This window comes from Salminus brasiliensis, chromosome 11, assembly GCF_030463535.1.
Source record: "Salminus brasiliensis chromosome 11, fSalBra1.hap2, whole genome shotgun sequence".
In the NCBI taxonomy this organism is placed as follows: Eukaryota; Metazoa; Chordata; class Actinopteri; order Characiformes; family Bryconidae; genus Salminus; species Salminus brasiliensis.
In genome coordinates this window covers 31,088,453-31,108,239 of record NC_132888.1, presented here as the reverse complement: position 1 = coordinate 31,108,239, position 19,787 = coordinate 31,088,453, and the positions used below count along the sequence as shown (strand labels likewise).

The 19,787-nt window shown below is 37.9% G+C and overlaps 56 pseudogenes; all 56 read right to left on the bottom strand.

The window, feature by feature from the left end:
• Window positions 1–63: 63 nt before the first annotated feature.
• On the bottom strand, window positions 64–182 carry LOC140573227 (5S ribosomal RNA; annotated as a pseudogene).
• Window positions 183–366: 184 nt separating this feature from the next.
• On the bottom strand, window positions 367–485 carry LOC140573313 (5S ribosomal RNA; annotated as a pseudogene).
• Window positions 486–669: 184 nt separating this feature from the next.
• LOC140567892 (5S ribosomal RNA) lies at window positions 670–788 on the bottom strand (annotated as a pseudogene).
• Window positions 789–971: 183 nt separating this feature from the next.
• Window positions 972–1,090, bottom strand: LOC140572955 (5S ribosomal RNA; annotated as a pseudogene).
• Window positions 1,091–1,274: 184 nt separating this feature from the next.
• Window positions 1,275–1,393, bottom strand: LOC140566515 (5S ribosomal RNA; annotated as a pseudogene).
• A 184-nt stretch (window positions 1,394–1,577) lies between these two features.
• LOC140573099 (5S ribosomal RNA) lies at window positions 1,578–1,696 on the bottom strand (annotated as a pseudogene).
• A 186-nt stretch (window positions 1,697–1,882) lies between these two features.
• Window positions 1,883–2,001, bottom strand: LOC140570430 (5S ribosomal RNA; annotated as a pseudogene).
• A 185-nt stretch (window positions 2,002–2,186) lies between these two features.
• On the bottom strand, window positions 2,187–2,305 carry LOC140572470 (5S ribosomal RNA; annotated as a pseudogene).
• A 184-nt stretch (window positions 2,306–2,489) lies between these two features.
• LOC140567213 (5S ribosomal RNA) lies at window positions 2,490–2,608 on the bottom strand (annotated as a pseudogene).
• Window positions 2,609–2,792: 184 nt separating this feature from the next.
• Window positions 2,793–2,911, bottom strand: LOC140573215 (5S ribosomal RNA; annotated as a pseudogene).
• Window positions 2,912–3,095: 184 nt separating this feature from the next.
• LOC140573098 (5S ribosomal RNA) lies at window positions 3,096–3,214 on the bottom strand (annotated as a pseudogene).
• A 186-nt stretch (window positions 3,215–3,400) lies between these two features.
• LOC140570131 (5S ribosomal RNA) lies at window positions 3,401–3,519 on the bottom strand (annotated as a pseudogene).
• A 184-nt stretch (window positions 3,520–3,703) lies between these two features.
• On the bottom strand, window positions 3,704–3,822 carry LOC140573312 (5S ribosomal RNA; annotated as a pseudogene).
• Window positions 3,823–4,006: 184 nt separating this feature from the next.
• LOC140567891 (5S ribosomal RNA) lies at window positions 4,007–4,125 on the bottom strand (annotated as a pseudogene).
• A 183-nt stretch (window positions 4,126–4,308) lies between these two features.
• LOC140572944 (5S ribosomal RNA) lies at window positions 4,309–4,427 on the bottom strand (annotated as a pseudogene).
• Window positions 4,428–4,611: 184 nt separating this feature from the next.
• LOC140566850 (5S ribosomal RNA) lies at window positions 4,612–4,730 on the bottom strand (annotated as a pseudogene).
• A 184-nt stretch (window positions 4,731–4,914) lies between these two features.
• Window positions 4,915–5,033, bottom strand: LOC140566424 (5S ribosomal RNA; annotated as a pseudogene).
• Window positions 5,034–5,219: 186 nt separating this feature from the next.
• LOC140566505 (5S ribosomal RNA) lies at window positions 5,220–5,338 on the bottom strand (annotated as a pseudogene).
• A 185-nt stretch (window positions 5,339–5,523) lies between these two features.
• LOC140571587 (5S ribosomal RNA) lies at window positions 5,524–5,642 on the bottom strand (annotated as a pseudogene).
• A 184-nt stretch (window positions 5,643–5,826) lies between these two features.
• LOC140567294 (5S ribosomal RNA) lies at window positions 5,827–5,945 on the bottom strand (annotated as a pseudogene).
• A 184-nt stretch (window positions 5,946–6,129) lies between these two features.
• LOC140567626 (5S ribosomal RNA) lies at window positions 6,130–6,248 on the bottom strand (annotated as a pseudogene).
• Window positions 6,249–6,431: 183 nt separating this feature from the next.
• Window positions 6,432–6,550, bottom strand: LOC140569163 (5S ribosomal RNA; annotated as a pseudogene).
• A 185-nt stretch (window positions 6,551–6,735) lies between these two features.
• Window positions 6,736–6,854, bottom strand: LOC140566060 (5S ribosomal RNA; annotated as a pseudogene).
• A 184-nt stretch (window positions 6,855–7,038) lies between these two features.
• Window positions 7,039–7,157, bottom strand: LOC140567625 (5S ribosomal RNA; annotated as a pseudogene).
• Window positions 7,158–7,342: 185 nt separating this feature from the next.
• LOC140573445 (5S ribosomal RNA) lies at window positions 7,343–7,461 on the bottom strand (annotated as a pseudogene).
• A 183-nt stretch (window positions 7,462–7,644) lies between these two features.
• Window positions 7,645–7,763, bottom strand: LOC140573081 (5S ribosomal RNA; annotated as a pseudogene).
• A 184-nt stretch (window positions 7,764–7,947) lies between these two features.
• Window positions 7,948–8,066, bottom strand: LOC140573096 (5S ribosomal RNA; annotated as a pseudogene).
• Window positions 8,067–8,251: 185 nt separating this feature from the next.
• On the bottom strand, window positions 8,252–8,370 carry LOC140570968 (5S ribosomal RNA; annotated as a pseudogene).
• Window positions 8,371–8,841: 471 nt separating this feature from the next.
• LOC140570310 (5S ribosomal RNA) lies at window positions 8,842–8,960 on the bottom strand (annotated as a pseudogene).
• Window positions 8,961–9,145: 185 nt separating this feature from the next.
• LOC140566268 (5S ribosomal RNA) lies at window positions 9,146–9,264 on the bottom strand (annotated as a pseudogene).
• Window positions 9,265–9,448: 184 nt separating this feature from the next.
• LOC140572481 (5S ribosomal RNA) lies at window positions 9,449–9,567 on the bottom strand (annotated as a pseudogene).
• A 185-nt stretch (window positions 9,568–9,752) lies between these two features.
• On the bottom strand, window positions 9,753–9,871 carry LOC140573353 (5S ribosomal RNA; annotated as a pseudogene).
• Window positions 9,872–10,056: 185 nt separating this feature from the next.
• Window positions 10,057–10,175, bottom strand: LOC140571584 (5S ribosomal RNA; annotated as a pseudogene).
• Window positions 10,176–10,360: 185 nt separating this feature from the next.
• Window positions 10,361–10,479, bottom strand: LOC140567616 (5S ribosomal RNA; annotated as a pseudogene).
• Window positions 10,480–10,663: 184 nt separating this feature from the next.
• LOC140573095 (5S ribosomal RNA) lies at window positions 10,664–10,782 on the bottom strand (annotated as a pseudogene).
• A 765-nt stretch (window positions 10,783–11,547) lies between these two features.
• Window positions 11,548–11,666, bottom strand: LOC140566059 (5S ribosomal RNA; annotated as a pseudogene).
• Window positions 11,667–11,850: 184 nt separating this feature from the next.
• Window positions 11,851–11,969, bottom strand: LOC140567624 (5S ribosomal RNA; annotated as a pseudogene).
• Window positions 11,970–12,154: 185 nt separating this feature from the next.
• On the bottom strand, window positions 12,155–12,273 carry LOC140572012 (5S ribosomal RNA; annotated as a pseudogene).
• A 471-nt stretch (window positions 12,274–12,744) lies between these two features.
• Window positions 12,745–12,863, bottom strand: LOC140570053 (5S ribosomal RNA; annotated as a pseudogene).
• Window positions 12,864–13,048: 185 nt separating this feature from the next.
• Window positions 13,049–13,167, bottom strand: LOC140567259 (5S ribosomal RNA; annotated as a pseudogene).
• Window positions 13,168–13,351: 184 nt separating this feature from the next.
• Window positions 13,352–13,470, bottom strand: LOC140572748 (5S ribosomal RNA; annotated as a pseudogene).
• Window positions 13,471–13,948: 478 nt separating this feature from the next.
• LOC140570259 (5S ribosomal RNA) lies at window positions 13,949–14,067 on the bottom strand (annotated as a pseudogene).
• A 471-nt stretch (window positions 14,068–14,538) lies between these two features.
• LOC140570052 (5S ribosomal RNA) lies at window positions 14,539–14,657 on the bottom strand (annotated as a pseudogene).
• Window positions 14,658–14,842: 185 nt separating this feature from the next.
• Window positions 14,843–14,961, bottom strand: LOC140566267 (5S ribosomal RNA; annotated as a pseudogene).
• Window positions 14,962–15,145: 184 nt separating this feature from the next.
• On the bottom strand, window positions 15,146–15,264 carry LOC140572747 (5S ribosomal RNA; annotated as a pseudogene).
• Window positions 15,265–15,742: 478 nt separating this feature from the next.
• On the bottom strand, window positions 15,743–15,861 carry LOC140567623 (5S ribosomal RNA; annotated as a pseudogene).
• Window positions 15,862–16,046: 185 nt separating this feature from the next.
• Window positions 16,047–16,165, bottom strand: LOC140573444 (5S ribosomal RNA; annotated as a pseudogene).
• A 183-nt stretch (window positions 16,166–16,348) lies between these two features.
• LOC140571054 (5S ribosomal RNA) lies at window positions 16,349–16,467 on the bottom strand (annotated as a pseudogene).
• Window positions 16,468–16,651: 184 nt separating this feature from the next.
• Window positions 16,652–16,770, bottom strand: LOC140573094 (5S ribosomal RNA; annotated as a pseudogene).
• A 185-nt stretch (window positions 16,771–16,955) lies between these two features.
• LOC140566922 (5S ribosomal RNA) lies at window positions 16,956–17,074 on the bottom strand (annotated as a pseudogene).
• A 471-nt stretch (window positions 17,075–17,545) lies between these two features.
• LOC140573288 (5S ribosomal RNA) lies at window positions 17,546–17,664 on the bottom strand (annotated as a pseudogene).
• A 185-nt stretch (window positions 17,665–17,849) lies between these two features.
• LOC140566714 (5S ribosomal RNA) lies at window positions 17,850–17,968 on the bottom strand (annotated as a pseudogene).
• A 185-nt stretch (window positions 17,969–18,153) lies between these two features.
• Window positions 18,154–18,272, bottom strand: LOC140566843 (5S ribosomal RNA; annotated as a pseudogene).
• Window positions 18,273–18,457: 185 nt separating this feature from the next.
• LOC140567615 (5S ribosomal RNA) lies at window positions 18,458–18,576 on the bottom strand (annotated as a pseudogene).
• A 184-nt stretch (window positions 18,577–18,760) lies between these two features.
• LOC140573093 (5S ribosomal RNA) lies at window positions 18,761–18,879 on the bottom strand (annotated as a pseudogene).
• Window positions 18,880–19,064: 185 nt separating this feature from the next.
• On the bottom strand, window positions 19,065–19,183 carry LOC140570257 (5S ribosomal RNA; annotated as a pseudogene).
• Between the last annotated feature and the right edge of the window lie 604 nt (window positions 19,184–19,787).

Below are 19,787 nucleotides of genomic sequence, written 5' to 3'. Positions count from 1 at the left end.
AAATTTTTGCAAAAGATGTAAAAAAATGGAAATGTAAGCTTTAATTGTTTGCAGGATTGGAAAAGCTTACAACACCTGGTATTCCCAGACAGTCTCCCATTCAAGTACTAACCAGGCCCAACCCTAGGTAGCTTCTGAGGTCAGACGAGATCAGGCGTTCTAAGGGTGGAATGGCCGTAAGCAGAAGCACCTTGCAAACTAAAGGATTCAAATTTCATAGCTAAGACCATATTTGTTCAAAACCAAGAAAAAGCATTCCATTTCAACACATCAGCATTTACAACACAAAAGAGTTTCAAATACAAATTTGTGCAAAAGATGTAACAAAATGGAAATGTAAGCTTTAATTGTTTGCAGGATAGGAAAAGCTTACAACACCTGGTTTTCCCAGACAGTCTTCCATTCAAGTACTAACCAGGCCCAACCCTAGACAGCTTCTGAGATCAGACGAGATCAGGCGTTCTAAGGGTGGAATGGCCGTAAGCAGAAGAACCTTGCAAACTAGAGGATTCAAATTTCATAGCTAAGACCATATTTGTTCAAAACCAAGAAAAAGCATTCCATTTCAAAACATCAACGTTTACAACACAAAAGAGTTTCAAATACAAATTTGTGCAAAAGATGTAAAAAAATGGAAATGTAAGCTTAAATTGTTTGCAGGATAGGAAAAGCTTACAACACCTGGTATTCCCAGACAGTCTTCCATTCAAGTACTAACCAGGCCCAACCCTAGACAGCTTCGGAGATCAGACGAGATCAGGCGTTCTAAGGGCGGAAAGGCCGTAAGCAGAAGAACCTTGCAAACTAGAGGATTCAAATTTCATAGCTAAGACCATATTTGTTCAAAACCAAGAAAAAGCATTCCATTTCAAAACATCAACGTTTACAACACAAAAGAGTTACAACTACAAATTTGTGCAAAAGATGTAAAAAATGGAAATGTAAGCTTTAATTGTTTGCAGGATTGGAAAAGCTTACAACACCTGGTATTCCCAGACAGTCTCCTATTCAAGTACTAACCAGGCCCAACCCTAGGTAGCTTCTGAAATCAGATGAGATCAGGCGTTCTAAGGGTGGAATGGCCGTAAGCAGAAGAACCTTGCAAACTAGATGATTCAAATTTCATAGCTGAGACCATATTTGTTCAAAACCAAGAAAAAGCATTCCATTTCAACACATCAACATTTACAACACAAAAGAGTTTCAAATACAAATTTGTGCAAATGTTGTAAAAAAATGAAAATGTAAGCTTTAATTGTTTGCAGAATTGGAAAAGCTTACAACACCTGGTATTCCCAGACAGTCTACCATTCAAGTACTAACCAGGCCCAACCCTAGGTAGCTTCTGAGGTCAGACGAGATCAGGCCTTCTAAGGGTGGAATGGCCGTAAGCAGAAGAACCTTGCAAACTAAAGGATTCAAATTTCATAGCTAAGACCATATTTGTTCAAAACCAAGAAAAAGCATTCCATTTCAACACATCAGCATTTACAACACAAAAGAGTTTCAAATACAAATTTGTGCAAAAGATGTAACAAAATGGAAATGTAAGCTTTAATTGTTTGCAGGATAGGAAAAGCTTACAACACCTGGTATTCCCAGACAGTCTTCCATTCAAGTACTAACCAGGCCCAACCCTAGACAGCTTCTGAGATCAGACGAGATCAGGCGTTCTAAGGGTGGAATGGCCGTAAGCAGAAGAACCTTGCAAACTAGAGGATTCAAATTTCATAGCTAAGACCATATTTGTTCAAAACCAAGAAAAAGCATTCCATTTCAAAACATCAATGTTTACAACACAAAAGAGTTTCAAATACAAATTTTATGCAAAAGATGTAAAAAAAATGGAAATGTAAGCTTAAATTGTTTGCAGGATAGGAAAAGCTTACAACACCTGGTATTCCCAGACAGTCTCCCATTCAAGTACTAACCAGGCCCAACCCTAGGTAGCTTCTGATATCAAACGAGATCAGGTGTTCTAAGGGTGGAATGGCCGTAAGCAGAAGAACCTTCCAAACTAAAGGATTCAAATTTCATAGCTAAGACCATATTTGTTCAAAACCAAGAAAAAGCATTCCATTTCAACACATCCACATTTACAACACAAAAGAGTTTCAACTACAAATTTGTGCAAAAGATGTAAATAACATGGAAATATAAGCTTTAATTGTTTGCAGGATTGGAAAAGCTTACAACACCTGGTATTCCCAGACAGTCTCCCAATCAAGTACTAACCAGGCCCAACCCTAGGTAGCCTCTGAGATCAGACGAGATCAGGCGTTCTAAGGGTGGAATGGCCGTAAACAGAAGAACCTTGCAAACTAAAGGATTCAAATTTCATAGCTAAGACCATATTTGTTCAAAACCAAGAAAAAGCATTCCATTTCAACACATCAGCATTTACAACACAAAAGAGTTTCAAATACAAATTTGTGCAAAAGATGTAAAAAAATGGAAATGTAAGCTTTAATTGTTTGCAGGATAGGAAAAGCTTACAACACCTGGTTTTCCCAGACAGTCTTCCATTCAAGTACTAACCAGGCCCAACCCTAGACAGCTTCTGAGATCAGACGAGATCAGGCGTTCTAAGGGTGGAATGGCCGTGAGCAGAAGAACCTTGCAAACTAGAGGATTCAAATTTCATAGCTAAGACCATATTTGTTCAAAACCAAGCAAAAGCATTCTATTTCAACACATCAACATTTACAACACAAAAGAGTTTCAACTACAAATTTTTGCAAAAGATGTAAAAAAATGGAAATGTAAGCTTTAATTGTTTGCAGGATTGGAAAAGCTTACAACACCTGGTATTCCCAGACAGTCTCCCATTCAAGTACTAACCAGGCCCAACCCTAGGTAGCTTCTGAGGTCAGACGAGATCAGGCGTTCTAAGGGTGGAATGGCCGTAAGCAGAAGCACCTTGCAAACTAAAGGATTCAAATTTCATAGCTAAGACCATATTTGTTCAAAACCAAGAAAAAGCATTCCATTTCAACACATCAGCATTTACAACAAAAAAGAGTTTCAAATACAAATTTGTGCAAAAGATGTAACAAAATGGAAATGTAAGCTTTAATTGTTTGCAGGATAGGAAAAGCTTACAACACCTGGTATTCCCAGACAGTCTTCCATTCAAGTACTAACCAGGCCCAACCCTAGACAGCTTCTGAGATCAGACGAGATCAGGCGTTCTAAGGGTGGAATGGCCGTAAGCAGAAGAACCTTGCAAACTAGAGGATTCAAATTTCATAGCTAAGACCATATTTGTTCAAAACCAAGAAAAAGCATTCCATTTCAAAACATCAACGTTTACAACACAAAAGAGTTTCAAATACAAATTTTATGCAAAAGATGTAAAAAAAATGGAAATGTAAGCTTAAATTGTTTGCAGGATAGGAAAAGCTTACAACACCTGGTATTCCCAGACAGTCTCCCATTCAAGTACTAACCAGGCCCAACCCTAGGTAGCTTCTGAGATCAGACGAGACCAGGCGTTCTAAGGGTGGAATGGCCGTAAGCAGAAGAACCTTGCAAACTAAAGGATTCAAATTTCATAGCTAAGACCATATTTGTTCAAAACCAAGAAAAAGCATTCCATTTCAACACATCAGCATTTACAACACAAAAGAGTTTCAAATACAAATTTGTGCAAAAGATGTAAAAAAATGGAAATGTAAGCTTTAATTGTTTGCAGGATAGGAAAAGCTTACAACACCTGGTTTTCCCAGACAGTCTTCCATTCAAGTACTAACCAGGCCCAACCCTAGACAGCTTCTGAGATCAGACGAGATCAGGCGTTCTAAGGGTGGAATGGCCGTAAGCAGAAGAACCTTGCAAACTAGAGGATTCAAATTTCATAGCTAAGACCATATTTGTTCAAAACCAAGAAAAAACATTCCATTTCAAAACATCAACGTTTACAACACAAAAGAGTTTCAAATACAAATTTGTGCAAAAGATGTAAAAAAATGGAAATGTAAGCTTAAATTGTTTGCAGGATAGGAAAAGCTTACAACACCTGGTATTCCCAGACAGTCTTCCATTCAAGTACTAACCAGGCCCAACCCTAGACAGCTTCGGAGATCAGACGAGATCAGGCGTTCTAAGGGCGGAAAGGCCGTAAGCAGAAGAACCTTGCAAACTAGAGGATTCAAATTTCATAGCTAAGACCATATTTGTTCAAAACCAAGAAAAAGCATTCCATTTCAAAACATCAACGTTTACAACACAAAAGAGTTACAACTACAAATTTGTGCAAAAGATGTAAAAAATGGAAATGTAAGCTTTAATTGTTTGCAGGATTGGAAAAGCTTACAACACCTGGTATTCCCAGACAGTCTCCTATTCAAGTACTAACCAGGCCCAACCCTAGGTAGCTTCTGAAATCAGATGAGATCAGGCGTTCTAAGGGTGGAATGGCCGTAAGCAGAAGAACCTTGCAAACTAGATGATTCAAATTTCATAGCTGAGACCATATTTGTTCAAAACCAAGAAAAAGCATTCCATTTCAACACATCAACATTTACAACACAAAAGAGTTTCAAATACAAATTTGTGCAAATGTTGTAAAAAAATGAAAATGTAAGCTTTAATTGTTTGCAGAATTGGAAAAGCTTACAACACCTGGTATTCCCAGACAGTCTACCATTCAAGTACTAACCAGGCCCAACCCTAGGTAGCTTCTGAGGTCAAACGAGATCAGGCCTTCTAAGGGTGGAATGGCCGTAAGCAGAAGAACCTTGCAAACTAAAGGATTCAAATTTCATAGCTAAGACCATACTTGTTCAAAACCAAGAAAAAGCATTCCATTTCAACACATCAGCATTTACAACACAAAAGAGTTTCAAATACAAATTTGTGCAAAAGATGTAACAAAATGGAAATGTAAGCTTTAATTGTTTGCAGGATAGGAAAAGCTTACAACACCTGGTATTCCCAGACAGTCTTCCATTCAAGTACTAACCAGGCCCAACCCTAGACAGCTTCTGAGATCAGACGAGATCAGGCGTTCTAAGGGTGGAATGGCCGTAAACAGAAGAACCTTGCAAACTAGAGGATTCAAATTTCATAGCTAAGACCATATTTGTTCAAAACCAAGAAAAAGCATTCCATTTCAAAACATCAATGTTTACAACACAAAAGAGTTTCAAATAGAAATTTTATGCAAAAGATGTAAAAAAAATGGAAATGTAAGCTTAAATTGTTTGCAGGATAGGAAAAGCTTACAACACCTGGTATTCCCAGACAGTCTCCCATTCAAGTACTAACCAGGCCCAACCCTAGGTAGCTTCTGATATCAAACGAGATCAGGCGTTCTAACGGTGGAATGGCCGTAAGCAGAAGAACCTTGCAAACTAAAGGATTCAAATTTCATAGCTAAGACCATATTTGTTCAAAACCAAGAAAAAGCATTCCATTTCAACACATCCACATTTACAACACAAAAGAGTTTCAACTACAAATTTGTGCAAAAGATGTAAATAACATGGAAATATAAGCTTTAATTGTTTGCAGGATTGGAAAAGCTTACAACACCTGGTATTCCCAGACAGTCTCCCATTCAAGTACTAACCAGGCCCAACCCTAGGTAGCCTCTGAGATCAGACGAGATCAGGCGTTCTAAGGGTGGAATGGCCGTAAACAGAAGAACCTTGCAAACTAAAGGATTCAAATTTCATAGCTAAGACCATATTTGTTCAAAACCAAGAAAAAGCATTCCATTTCAACACATCAGCATTTACAACACAAAAGAGTTTCAAATACAAATTTGTGCAAAAGATGTAAAAAAATGGAAATGTAAGCTTTAATTGTTTGCAGGATAGGAAAAGCTTACAACACCTAGTTTTCCCAGACAGTCTTCCATTCAAGTACTAACCAGGCCCAGCCCTAGACAGCTTCTGAGATCAGACGAGATCAGGCGTTCTAAGGGTGGAATGGCCGTAAGCAGAAGAACCTTGCAAACTAGAGGATTCAAATTTCATAGCTAAGACCATATTTGTTCAAAACCAAGAAAAAGCATTCCATTTCAAAACATCAACGTTTACAACACAAAAGAGTTTCAAATACAAATTTGTGCAAAAGATGTAAAAAAATGGAAATGTAAGCTTAAATTGTTTGCAGGATAGGAAAAGCTTACAACACCTGGTATTCCCAGACAGTCTTCCATTCAAGTACTAACCAGGCCCAACCCTAGACAGCTTCGGAGATCAGACGAGATCAGGCGTTCTAAGGGTGGAATGGCCGCAAGCAGAAAAACCGTGCAAACAAGAGGATTCAAATTTCATAGCTAAGACCATATTTGTTCAAAACCAAGAAAAAGCATTCCATTTCAAAACATCAACGTTTACAACACAAAAGAGTTTCAAATACAAATTTGTGCAAAAGATGTAAAAAATGGAAATGTAAGCTTTAATTGTTTGCAGGATTGGAAAAGCTTACAACACCTGGTATTCCCAGACAGTCTCCTATTCAAGTACTAACCAGGCCCAACCCTAGGTAGCTTCTGAGATCAGATGAGATCAGGCGTTCTAAGGGTGGAATGGCCGTAAGCAGAAGAACCTTGCAAACTAGATGATTCAAATTTCATAGCTGAGACCATATTTGTTCAAAACCTAGAAAAAGCATTCCATTTCAACACATCAACATTTACAACACAAAAGAGTTTCAACTACAAATTTGTGCAAAAGATGTAAATAACATGGAAATGTAAGCTTTAATTGTTTGCAGGATTGGAAAAGCTTACAACACCTGGTATTCCCAGACAGTCTTCCATTCAAGTACTAATCAGGCCCAACCCTAGACAGCTTCTGAGATCAGACGAGATCAGGCGTTCTAAGGGTGGAATGGCCGTAAGCAGAAGAACCTTGCTAACTAGAGGATTCAAATTTCATAGCTAAGACCATATTTGTTCAAAACCAAGAAAAAGCATTCCATTTCAAAACATCAACGTTTACAACACAAAAGAGTTTCAAATACAAATTTGTGCAAAAGATGTAAAAAAATGGAAATGTAAGCTTAAATTGTTTGCAGGATAGGAAAAGCTTACAACACCTGGTATTCCCAGACAGTCTTCCATTCAAGTACTAACCAGGCCCAACCCTAGACAGCTTCGGAGATCAGACGAGATCAGGCGTTCTAAGGGTGGAATGGCCGCAAGCAGAAGAACCGTGCAAACAAGAGGATTCAAATTTCATAGCTAAGACCATATTTGTTCAAAACCAAGAAAAAGCATTCCATTTCAACACATCAACATTTACAACACAAAAGAGTTTCAACTACAAATTTGTGCAAAAGATGTAAATAATATGGAAATGTAAGCTTTAATTGTTTGCAGGATTGGAAAAGCTTACAACACCTGGTATTCCCAAACAGTCTCCCACTTAAGTACTAACCAGGCCCAACCCTATATAGCTACTGAGATCAGACGAGATCAGGCGTTCTAAGGGCAGAAAGGCCGTAAGCAGAAGAACCTTGCAAACTAGAGGATTCAAATTTCATAGCTAAGACCATATTTGTTCAAAACCAAGAAAAAGCATTCCATTTCAAAACATCAACGTTTACAACACAAAAGAGTTTCAAATACAAATTTGTGCAAAAGATGTAAAAAATGGAAATGTAAGCTTTAATTGTTTGCAGGATTGGAAAAGCTTACAACACCTGGTATTCCCAGACAGTCTCCCATTCAAGTACTAAGCAGGCCCAACCCTAGGTAGCTTCTGAGATCAGACGAGATCAGGCAATCTAAGGGTGGAATGGCCGTAAGCAGAAGAACCTTGCAAACTAAAGGATTCAAATTTCATAGCTAAGACCATATTTGTTCAAAACCAAGAAAAAGCATTCCATTTCAACACATCAGCATTTACAACACAAAAGAGTTTCAAATACAAATTTGTGCAAAAGATGTAACAAAATGGAAATGTAAGCTTTAATTGTTTGCAGGATAGGAAAAGCTTACAACACCTGGTATTCCCAGACAGTCTTCCATTCAAGTACTAACCAGGCCCAACCCTAGACAGCTTCTGAGATCAGACGAGATCAGGCGTTCTAAGGGTGGAATGGCCGTAAGCAGAAGAACCTTGCTAACTAGAGGATTCAAATTTCATAGCTAAGACCATATTTGTTCAAAACCAAGAAAAAGCATTCCATTTCAAAACATCAACGTTTACAACACAAAAGAGTTTCAAATACAAATTTGTGCAAAAGATGTAAAAAAAATGGAAATGTAAGCTTAAATTGTTTGCAGGATAGGAAAAACTTACAACACCTGGTATTCCCAGACAGTCTCCCATTCAAGTACTAACCAGGCCCAGCCCTAGGTAGCTTCTGAGATCAAACGAGATCAGGCGTTCTAAGGGTGGAATGGCCGTAAGCAGAAGAACCTTGCAAACTAAAGGATTCAAATTTCATAGCTAAGACCATATTTGTTCAAAACCAAGAAAAAGCATTCCCTTTCAACACATCAACATTTACAACACAAAAGAGTTTCAAATACAAATTTGTGCAAAAGATGTAAAAAAAATGGAAATGTAAGCTTTAATTGTTTGCAGGACTGGAAAAGCTTATAACACCTGGTATTCCCAGACAGTCTCCCATTCACATACTAACCAGGCATAATCCTAGTTAGCTTCTGAGAGCAGACGTTCTAAGGGTGGAATGACCGTAAGCAGAAGAATCTTGCAAACTAGAGGATTTAAATTTCATAGCTAAGACCATATTTGTTTAAAAAAGCATTCCATTTCAACTCATCAACATTTACAACACAAAAGAGTTTCAACTACAAATTTGTGCAAAAGATGTAAATAACATGGAAATGTAAGCTTTAATTGTTTGCAGGATTGGAAAAGCTTACAACACCTGGTATTCCCAAACAGTCTCCCACTTAAGTACTAACCAGGCCCAACCCTAGGTAGCTTCTGAGATCAGACGAGATCAGGCGTTCTAAGGGTGGGATGGCCGTAAGCAGAAGAACTTTGCAAACTAGAGGATTCAAATTTCATAGCTAAGACCATATTTGTTCAAAACCAAGAAAAAGTATTCCATTTCAACACATCAACATTTACAACACAAATGAGTTTCAACTACAAATTTGTGCAAAAGATGTAAATAACATGGAAATGTAAGCTTTAATTGTTTGCAGGATTGGAAAAGCTTACAACACCTGGTATTCCCAGACAGTCTCCGATTCAAGTACTAACCAGGCCAAACCCTAGGTAGCTTCTGAGATCAGACGAGATCAGGCGTTCTAAGGGTGGAATGGCCGTAAGCAGAAGAACTTTGCAAACTAGAGGATTCAAATTTCATAGCTAAGACCATATTTGTTCAAAACCAAGAAAAAGCATTCCATTTCAACACATCAACATTTACAACACAAAAGAGTTTCAACTACAAATTTATGCAAAAGATGTAAAAAAATGGAAATGTAAGCTTTAATTGTTTGCAGGATTGGAAAAGCTTACAACACCTGGTTTTCCCAGACAGTCTCCCATTCAAGTACTAACCAGGCCCAACCCTAGGTTGCTTCGGAGATCAGACGAGATCAGGCGTTCTAAGGGTGGAATGGCCGTAAGCAGAAAAACCTTGCAAACTAGAGGATTCAAATTTCATAGCTAAGACCATATTTGTTCAAAACCAAGAAAAAGCATTCCATTTCAACACATCAACACTTACAACACAAAAGAGTTTCAACTACAAATTTGTGCAAAAGATGTAAATAACATGGAAATGTAAGCTTTAATTGTTTGCAGGATTGGAAATGCTTACAACACCTAGTATTCCCAGATAGTCTCCCATTCAAGTACTAACCAGGCCCAACCCTAGGTAGCTTCTGAGATCAGACGAGATCAGGCTTTTGAAGGGTGGAATGGCCATAAGCAGAAGAACCTTGCAAACTAGAGGATTCAAATTTCATACCTAAGACCATATTTGTTCAAAACCAAGAAAAAGCATTCCATTTCAACACATCAACATTTACAACACAAAAGAGGTTCAACTACAAATTTGTGCAAAAGATGTAAATAACATGGAAATGTAAGCTTTAATTGTTTGCAGGATTGGAAATGCTTACAACACCTAGTATTCCCAGATAGTCTCCCATTCAAGTACTAACCAGGCCCAACCCTAGGTAGCTTCTGAGATCAGACGAGATCAGGCGTTCTAAGGGTGGAATGGCCGCAAGCAGAAGAACCGTGCAAACAAGAGGATTCAAATTTCATAGCTAAGACCATATTTGTTCAAAACCAAGAAAAAGCATTCCATTTCAACACATCAACATTTACAACACAAAAGAGGTTCAACTACAAATTTGTGCAAAAGATGTAAATAACACGGAAATGTAAGCTTTAATTGTTTGCAGGATTGGAAAAGCTTATAACACCTGGTATTCCCAGACAGTCTCCCATTCAAGCACTAACCAGGCCCAACCCTAGGTAGCTTCTGAGGTCAGACGAGATCAGGCAATCTAAGGGTGGAATGGCCGTAAGCAGAAGAACCTTGGAAACTAAAGGATTCAAATTTCATAGCTAAGACCATATTTGTTCAAAACCAAGAAAAAGCATTCCATTTCAACACATCAGCATTTACAACACAAAAGAGTTTCAAATACAAATTTGTGCAAAAGATGTAACAAAATGGAAATGTAAGCTTTAATTGTTTGCAGGATAGGAAAAGCTTACAACACCTGGTATTCCCAGACAGTCTTCCATTCAAGTACTAACCAGGCCCAACCCTAGACAGCTTCTGAGATCAGACGAGATCAGGCGTTCTAAGGGTGGAATGGCCGTAAGCAGAAGAACCTTGCTAACTAGAGGATTCAAATTTCATAGCTAAGACCATATTTGTTCAAAACCAAGAAAAAGCATTCCATTTCAACACATCAACATTTACAACACAAAAGAGTTTCAAATACAAATTTGTGCAAAAGATGTAAATAATATGGAAATGTAAGCTTTAATTGTTTGCAGGATTGGAAAAGCTTACAACACCTGGTATTCCCACACAGACTCCCATTCAAGTACTAACCAGGCCCAACCCTCGGTAGCTTCTGAGATCAGACGTTCTAAGGGTGGAATAGCCGTAAGCAGAAGAACCTTGGAAACTAGAGGATTCAAATTTCATAGCTAAGACCATATTTGTTCAAAACCTAGAAAAAGCATTCCATTTCAACACATCAACATTTACAACACAAAAGAGTTTCAACTACAAATTTGTGCAAAAGATGTAAAAAAAATGGAAATGTAAGCTTTAATTGTTTGCAGGACTGGAAAAGCTTATAACACCTGGTATTCCCAGACAGTCTCCCATTCACATACTAACCAGGCATAATCCTAGTTAGCTTCTGAGATCAGACGTTCTAAGGGTGGAATGATCGTAAGCAGAAGAATCTTGCAAACTAGAGGATTTAAATTTCATAGCTAAGACCATATTTGTTTAAAAAAGCATTCCATTTCAACTCATCAACATTTACAACACAAAAGAGTTTCAGATACAAATTTGTGCAAAAGATGTAAATAACATGGAAATGTAAGCTTTAATTGTTTGCAGGATTGGAAAAGCTTACAACACCTGGTATTCCCAGACAGTCTTCCATTCAAGTACTAATCAGGCCCAACCCTAGACAGCTTCTGAGATCAGACGAGATCAGGCGTTCTAAGGGTGGAATGGCCGTAAGCAGAAGAACCTTGCTAACTAGAGGATTCAAATTTCATAGCTAAGACCATATTTGTTCAAAACCAAGAAAAAGCATTCCATTTCAAAACATCAACGTTTACAACACAAAAGAGTTTCAAATACAAATTTGTGCAAAAGATGTAAAAAAATGGAAATGTAAGCTTAAATTGTTTGCAGGATAGGAAAAGCTTACAACACCTGGTATTCCCAGACAGTCTTCCATTCAAGTACTAACCAGGCCCAACCCTAGACAGCTTCGGAGATCAGACGAGATCAGGCGTTCTAAGGGTGGAATGGCCGCAAGCAGAAGAACCGTGCAAACAAGAGGATTCAAATTTCATAGCTAAGACCATATTTGTTCAAAACCAAGAAAAAGCATTCCATTTCAACACATCAACATTTACAACACAAAAGAGTTTCAACTACAAATTTGTGCAAAAGATGTAAATAATATGGAAATGTAAGCTTTAATTGTTTGCAGGATTGGAAAAGCTTACAACACCTGGTATTCCCAAACAGTCTCCCACTTAAGTACTAACCAGGCCCAACCCTATATAGCTACTGAGATCAGACGAGATCAGGCGTTCTAAGGGCGGAAAGGCCGTAAGCAGAAGAACCTTGCAAACTAGAGGATTCAAATTTCATAGCTAAGACCATATTTGTTCAAAACCAAGAAAAAGCATTCCATTTCAAAACATCAACGTTTACAACACAAAAGAGTTTCAAATACAAATTTGTGCAAAAGATGTAAAAAAAATGGAAATGTAAGCTTTAATTGTTTGCAGGACTGGAAAAGCTTATAACACCTGGTATTCCCAGACAGTCTCCCATTCACATACTAACCAGGCATAATCCTAGTTAGCTTCTGAGAGCAGACGTTCTAAGGGTGGAATGACCGTAAGCAGAAGAATCTTGCAAACTAGAGGATTTAAATTTCATAGCTAAGACCATATTTGTTTAAAAAAGCATTCCATTTCAACTCATCAACATTTACAACACAAAAGAGTTTCAACTACAAATTTGTGCAAAAGATGTAAATAACATGGAAATGTAAGCTTTAATTGTTTGCAGGATTGGAAAAGCTTACAACACCTGGTATTCCCAAACAGTCTCCCACTTAAGTACTAACCAGGCCCAACCCTAGGTAGCTTCTGAGATCAGACGAGATCAGGCGTTCTAAGGGTGGAATGGCCGTAAGCAGAAGAACTTTGCAAACTAGAGGATTCAAATTTCATAGCTAAGACCATATTTGTTCAAAACCAAGAAAAAGTATTCCATTTCAACACATCAACATTTACAACACAAAAGAGTTTCAACTACAAATTTGTGCAAAAGATGTAAATAACATGGAAATGTAAGCTTTAATTGTTTGCAGGATTGGAAAAGCTTACAACACCTGGTATTCCCAGACAGTCTCCGATTCAAGTACTAACCAGGCCAAACCCTAGGTAGCTTCTGAGATCAGACGAGACCAGGCGTTCTAAGGGTGGAATGGCCGTAAGCAGAAGAACTTTGCAAACTAGAGGATTCAAATTTCATAGCTAAGACCATATTTGTTCAAAACCAAGAAAAAGCATTCCATTTCAACACATCAACATTTACAACACAAAAGAGTTTCAACTACAAATTTATGCAAAAGATGTAAAAAAATGGAAATGTAAGCTTTAATTGTTTGCAGGATTGGAAAAGCTTACAACACCTGGTTTTCCCAGACAGTCTCCCATTCAAGTACTAACCAGGCCCAACCCAAGGTAGCTTCGGAGATCAGACGAGATCAGGCGTTCTAAGGGTGGAATGGCCGTAAGCAGAAAAACCTTGCAAACTAGAGGATTCAAATTTCATAGCTAAGACCATATTTGTTCAAAACCAAGAAAAAGCATTCCATTTCAACACATCAACATTTACAACACAAAAGAGTTTCAACTACAAATTTGTGCAAAAGATGTAAATAACATGGAAATGTAAGCTTTAATTGGTTGCAGGATTGGAAAAGCTTACAACACCTGGTATTCCCAGACAGTCTCCCATTCAAGTACTAACCAGGCCCAACCCTAGGTAGCTTCTGAGATCAGACGTTCTAAGGGTGGAATAGCCGTAAGCAGAAGAACCTTGCAAACTAGAGGATTCAAATTTCATAGCTAAGACCATATTTGTTCAAAACCAAGAAAAAGCATTCCATTTCAAAACATCAACATTTACAACACAAAAGAGTTTCAAATACAAATTTGTGCAAAAGATGTAAAAAAATGGAAATGTAAGCTTAAATTGTTTGCAGGATAGGAAAAACTTACAACACCTGGTATTCCCAGACAGTCTCCCATTCAAGTACTAACCAGGCCCAACCCTAGGTAGCTTCTGAGATCAAACGAGATCAGGCGTTCTAAGGGTGGAATGGCCGTAAGCAAAAGAACCTTGCAAACTAAAGGATTCAAATTTCATAGCTAAGACCATATTTGTTCAAAACCAAGAAAAAGCATTCCATTTCAACATATCAACATTTACAACACAAAAGAGTTTCAAATACAAATTTGTGCAAAAGATGTAAATAATATGGAAATGTAAGCTTTAATTGTTTGCAGGATTGGAAAAGCTTACAACACCTGGTATTCCCAGACAGTCTCCCATTCACATACTAACCAGGCATAATCCTAGTTAGCTTCTGAGAGCAGACGTTCTAAGGGTGGAATGACCGTAAGCAGAAGAATCTTGCAAACTAGAGGATTTAAATTTCATAGCTAAGACCATATTTGTTTAAAAAAGCATTCCATTTCAACTCATCAACATTTACAACACAAAAGAGTTTCAACTACAAATTTGTGCAAAAGATGTAAATAACATGGAAATGTAAGCTTTAATTGTTTGCAGGATTGGAAAAGCTTACAACACCTGGTATTCCCAAACAGTCTCCCACTTAAGTACTAACCAGGCCCAACCCTAGGTAGCTTCTGAGATCAGACGAGATCAGGCGTTCTAAGGGTGGAATGGCCGTAAGCAGAAGAACTTTGCAAACTAGAGGATTCAAATTTCATAGCTAAGACCATATTTGTTCAAAACCAAGAAAAAGTATTCCATTTCAACACATCAACATTTACAACACAAAAGAGTTTCAACTACAAATTTGTGCAAAAGATGTAAATAACATGGAAATGTAAGCTTTAATTGTTTGCAGGATTGGAAAAGCTTACAACACCTGGTATTCCCAGACAGTCTCCGATTCAAGTACTAACCAGGCCAAACCCTAGGTAGCTTCTGAGATCAGACGAGATCAGGCGTTCTAAGGGTGGAATGGCCGTAAGCAGAAGAACTTTGCAAACTAGAGGATTCAAATTTCATAGCTAAGACCATATTTGTTCAAAACCAAGAAAAAGCATTCCATTTCAACACATCAACATTTACAACACAAAAGAGTTTCAACTACAAATTTATGCAAAAGATGTAAAAAAATGGAAATGTAAGCTTTAATTGTTTGCAGGATTGGAAAAGCTTACAACACCTGGTTTTCCCAGACAGTCTCCCATTCAAGTACTAACCAGGCCCAACCCAAGGTAGCTTCGGAGATCAGACGAGATCAGGCGTTCTAAGGGTGGAATGGCCGTAAGCAGAAAAACCTTGCAAACTAGAGGATTCAAATTTCATAGCTAAGACCATATTTGTTCAAAACCAAGAAAAAGCATTCCATTTCAACACATCAACATTTACAACACAAAAGAGTTTCAACTACAAATTTGTGCAAAAGATGTAAATAACATGGAAATGTAAGCTTTAATTGGTTGCAGGATTGGAAAAGCTTACAACACCTGGTATTCCCAGACACTCTCCCATTCAAGTACTAACCAGGCCCAACCCTAGGTAGCTTCTGAGATCAGACGTTCTAAGGGTGGAATAGCCGTAAGCAGAAGAACCTTGCAAACTAGAGGATTCAAATTTCATAGCTAAGACCATATTTGTTCAAAACCAAGAAAAAGCATTCCATTTCAAAACATCAACGTTTACAACACAAAAGAGTTTCAAATACAAATTTGTGCAAAAGATGTAAAAAAATGGAAATGTAAGCTTAAATTGTTTGCAGGATAGGAAAAGCTTACAACACCTGGTATTCCCAGACAGTCTTCCATTCAAGTACTAACCAGGCCCAACCCTAGACAGCTTCGGAGATCAGACGAGATCAGGCGTTCTAAGGGTGGAATGGCCGCAAGCAGAAGAACCGTGCAAACAAGAGGATTCAAATTTCATAGCTAAGACCATATTTGTTCAAAACCAAGAAAAAGCATTCCATTTCAACACATCAACATTTACAACACAAAAGAGTTTCAACTACAAATTTGTGCAAAAGATGTAAATAATATGGAAATGTAAGCTTTAATTGTTTGCAGGATTGGAAAAGCTTACAACACCTGGTATTCCCAAACAGTCTCCCACTTAAGTACTAACCAGGCCCAACCCTATATAGCTACTGAGATCAGACGAGATCAGGCGTTCTAAGGGCAGAAAGGCCGTAAGCAGAAGAACCTTGCAAACTAGAGGATTCAAATTTCATAGCTAAGACCATATTTGTTCAAAACCAAGAAAAAGCATTCCATTTCAAAACATCAACGTTTACAACACAAAAGAGTTTCAAATACAAATTTGTGCAAAAGATGTAAAAAATGGAAATGTAAGCTTTAATTGTTTGCAGGATTGGAAAAGCTTACAACACCTGGTATTCCCAGACAGTCTCCCATTCAAGTACTAACCAGGCCCAACCCTAGGTAGCTTCTGAGATCAGACGAGATCAGGCAATCTAAGGGTGGAATGGCCGTAAGCAGAAGAACCTTGCAAACTAAAGGATTCAAATTTCATAGCTAAGACCATATTTGTTCAAAACCAAGAAAAAGCATTCCATTTCAACACATCAGCATTTACAACACAAAAGAGTTTCAAATACAAATTTGTGCAAAAGATGTAACAAAATGGAAATGTAAGCTTTAATTGTTTGCAGGATAGGAAAAGCTTACAACACCTGGTATTCCCAGACAGTCTTCCATTCAAGTACTAACCAGGCCCAACCCTAGACAGCTTCTGAGATCAGACGAGATCAGGCGTTCTAAGGGTGGAATGGCCGTAAGCAGAAGAACCTTGCTAACTAGAGGATTCAAATTTCATAGCTAAGACCATATTTGTTCAAAACCAAGAAAAAGCATTCCATTTCAAAACATCAACGTTTACAACACAAAAGAGTTTCAAATACAAATTTGTGCAAAAGATGTAAAAAAAATGGAAATGTAAGCTTAAATTGTTTGCAGGATAGGAAAAACTTACAACACCTGGTATTCCCAGACAGTCTCCCATTCAAGTCCTAACCAGGCCCAGCCCTAGGTAGCTTCTGAGATCAAACGAGATCAGGCGTTCTAAGGGTGGAATGGCCGTAAGCAGAAGAACCTTGCAAACTAAAGGATTCAAATTTCATAGCTAAGACCATATTTGTTCAAAACCAAGAAAAAGCATTCCATTTCAACACATCAACATTTACAACACAAAAGAGTTTCAAATACAAATTTGTGCAAAAGATGTAAAAAAAATGGAAATGTAAGCTTTAATTGTTTGCAGGACTGGAAAAGCTTATAACACCTGGTATTCCCAGACAGTCTCCCATTCACATACTAACCAGGCATAATCCTAGTTAGCTTCTGAGAGCAGACGTTCTAAGGGTGGAATGACCGTAAGCAGAAGAATCTTGCAAACTAGAGGATTTAAATTTCATAGCTAAGACCATATTTGTTTAAAAAAGCATTCCATTTCAACTCATCAACATTTACAACACAAAAGAGTTTCAACTACAAATTTGTGCAAAAGATGTAAATAACATGGAAATGTAAGCTTTAATTGTTTGCAGGATTGGAAAAGCTTACAACACCTGGTATTCCCAAACAGTCTCCCACTTAAGTACTAACCAGGCCCAACCCTAGGTAGCTTCTGAGATCAGACGAGAGCAGGCGTTCTAAGGGTGGAATGGCCGTAAGCAGAAGAACTTTGCAAACTAGAGGATTCAAATTTCATAGCTAAGACCATATTTGTTCAAAACCAAGAAAAAGTATTCCATTTCAACACATCAACATTTACAACACAAAAGAGTTTCAACTACAAATTTGTGCAAAAGATGTAAATAACATGGAAATGTAAGCTTTAATTGTTTGCAGGATTGGAAAAGCTTACAACACCTGGTATTCCCAGACAGTCTCCGATTCAAGTACTAACCAGGCCCAACCCTAGGTTGCTTCGGAGATCAGACGAGATCAGGCGTTCTAAGGGTGGAATGGCCGTAAGCAGAAAAACCTTGCAAACTAGAGGATTCAAATTTCATAGCTAAGACCATATTTGTTCAAAACCAAGAAAAAGCATTCCATTTCAACACATCAACACTTACAACACAAAAGAGTTTCAACTACAAATTTGTGCAAAAGATGTAAATAACATGGAAATGTAAGCTTTAATTGTTTGCAGGATTGGAAATGCTTACAACACCTAGTATTCCCAGATAGTCTCCCATTCAAGTACTAACCAGGCCCAACCCTAGGTAGCTTCTGAGATCAGACGAGATCAGGCTTTCGAAGGGTGGAATGGCCATAAGCAGAAGAACCTTGCAAACTAGAGGATTCAAATTTCATACCTAAGACCATATTTGTTCAAAACCAAGAAAAAGCATTCCATTTCAACACATCAACATTTACAACACAAAAGAGGTTCAACTACAAATTTGTGCAAAAGATGTAAATAACACGGAAATGTAAGCTTTAATTGTTTGCAGGATTGGAAAAGCTTATAACACCTGGTATTCCCAGACAGTCTCCCATTCAAGCACTAACCAGGCCCAACCCTAGGTAGCTTCTGAGGTCAGACGAGATCAGGCAATCTAAGGGTGGAATGGCCGTAAGCAGAAGAACCTTGGAAACTAAAGGATTCAAATTTCATAGCTAAGACCATATTTGTTCAAAACCAAGAAAAAGCATTCCATTTCAACACATCAGCATTGACAACACAAAAGAGTTTCAAATACAAATTTGTGCAAAAGATGTAACAAAATGGAAATGTAAGCTTTAATTGTTTGCAGGATAGGAAAAGCTTACAACACCTGGTATTCCCAGACAGTCTTCCATTCAAGTACTAACCAGGCCCAACCCTAGACAGCTTCTGAGATCAGACGAGATCAGGCGTTCTAAGGGTGGAATGGCCGTAAGCAGAAGAACCTTGCTAACTAGAGGATTCAAATTTCATAGCTAAGACCATATTTGTTCAAAACCAAGAAAAAGCATTCCATTTCAAAACATCAACGTTTACAACACAAAAGAGTTTCAAATACAAATTTGTGCAAAAGATGTAAAAAAAATGGAAATGTAAGCTTAAATTGTTTGCAGGATAGGAAAAACTTACAACACCTGGTATTCCCAGACAGTCTCCCATTCAAGTACTAACCAGGCCCAACCCTAGGTAGCTTCTGAGATCAAACGAGATCAGGCGTTCTAAGGGTGGAATGGCCGTAAGCAGAAGAACCTTGCAAACTAAAGGATTCAAATTTCATAGCTAAGACCATATTTGTTCAAAACCAAGAAAAAGCATTCCATTTCAACACATCAACATTTACAACACAAAAGAGTTTCAAATACAAATTTGTGCAAAAGATGTAAATAATATGGAAATGTAAGCTTTAATTGTTTGCAGGATTGGAAAAGCTTACAACACCTGGTATTCCCACACAGACTCCCATTCAAGTACTAACCAGGCCCAACCCTCGGTAGCTTCTGAGATCAGACGTTCTAAGGGTGGAATAGCCGTAAGCAGAAGAACCTTGGAAACTAGAGGATTCAAATTTCATAGCTAAGACCATATTTGTTCAAAACCTAGAAAAAGCATTCCATTTCAACACATCAACATTTACAACACAAAAGAGTTTCAACTACAAATTTGTGCAAAAGATTTAAAAAAAATGGAAATGTAAGCTTTAATTGTTTGCAGGACTGGAAAAGCTTATAACACCTGGTATTCCCAGACAGTCTCCCATTCACATACTAACCAGGCATAATCCTAGTTAGCTTCTGAGATCAGACGTTCTAAGGGTGGAATGACCGTAAGCAGAAGAATCTTGCAAA